Genomic DNA, 1,210 nt, shown 5'->3' with positions numbered 1-1,210 from the left:
CCCAGGGGGACAGCTTGAGGCTCTGTCTCAAAAAAAAAAAAACAAAACCATGAAGAATTAAAAATAGGAATCCACCAGCTCTAAAAGAAAAACCATAAAGCCCATGCTTTTAAAGATCCAATGAGATGATGGATATTTATTATATTAAAACCCAAAATTATGCTAATTTGCCTAATGGTAGAAATTTTTCGGTTAGAGATTAAAGGAGAATCTGATAGTTCAGCTTGCCTTTTATAAGAAAAGTATATTTACCAAAAGATGTGTTAGTCAAAAGACAGCAAAATCTATAGGATTTTGCATAATTTGAATATGCAAATTGTTCATCTATAATGAATTATTCATTATTATGCATAATTTGAATATTTTTCAGATTTTATTTATCTAAGCAGTTCAATAAATCATTATTTACAAACTTTCTAGTATAAATTAAATTTCTCTGAAATTTACATGATCTTTGGTGACCATAATTTCTTTTTGTCACATTCTCAAAGATACCTTCCTAAGAAAGTTAATAATTGAGTACTCATAAAAGATAGCAGATTTGGGCGGCACCTGTGGCTCAGTGAGTAGGACGCCGGCCCCATATACCAAGGGTGGTGGGTTCAAACCTGGCCCCAGCCAAACTGCAACCAAAAAATAGCCAGGTGTTGTGGCGTGCGCCTGTAGTCCCAGCTACTCGGGAGGCTGAGGCAAGAGAATCGCTTAGGCCCAGGAGTTGGAGGTTGCTCTGAGCTGTGTGACGCCACAGCACTCTACGGAGGGCAACAAAATAAGACTCTGTCTCTCCAAAAAAAAAAAAAAAAGATAGCAGATGGCAGATTCATTCTCCCTCTGTACTCAGAATCCAAGGAGACTGTCTAATTGATTCCTATCATAGAGTTAAGTCTGTTCACGTTCAGAATGACATAATACTTTGGGGGAACAGTGCAATGTAATACTTGCTTTACTATGCTTATCCTTGCCCCATGTATAAAATGTGTTTCTAGTGATAAAAAAAATGTGGCTTTCATCCTATAAAGGTACATGTGAATCTCTCTAAGTGTAGAGTTTATTTATTTATTTATTTATTTTATTTATTTTTTATTTTTTTTGAGACAGAGCCTCAAGCTGTCCCCCTGGGTAGAGTGCCGTGGCTTTACAGCTCACAGCAACCTCCAACTCCTGGGCTCAAGCGAGTCTCCTGCCTCCGCCTCCCAAGTAGCTGGGACCA

General features: G+C 37.8%; 1 protein-coding gene across 1 annotated transcript in view; it reads right to left on the bottom strand.

Annotated features, from left to right (window-relative positions):
- The window catches only part of BUB1B (BUB1 mitotic checkpoint serine/threonine kinase B), a 75,201-nt gene that overhangs the window by 66,050 nt on the left and 7,941 nt on the right, over nt 1-1,210 (bottom strand). The gene's annotated exons all lie outside the window — the stretch shown is intronic.

The sequence above is a fragment of the Otolemur garnettii genome, unplaced genomic scaffold (genome assembly GCF_000181295.1).
Source record: "Otolemur garnettii isolate 467f Iridium unplaced genomic scaffold, OtoGar3 scaffold00050, whole genome shotgun sequence".
NCBI classification, from domain to species: Eukaryota; Metazoa; Chordata; class Mammalia; order Primates; family Galagidae; genus Otolemur; species Otolemur garnettii.
This window is presented reverse-complemented; position numbering and strand designations above follow the sequence as displayed.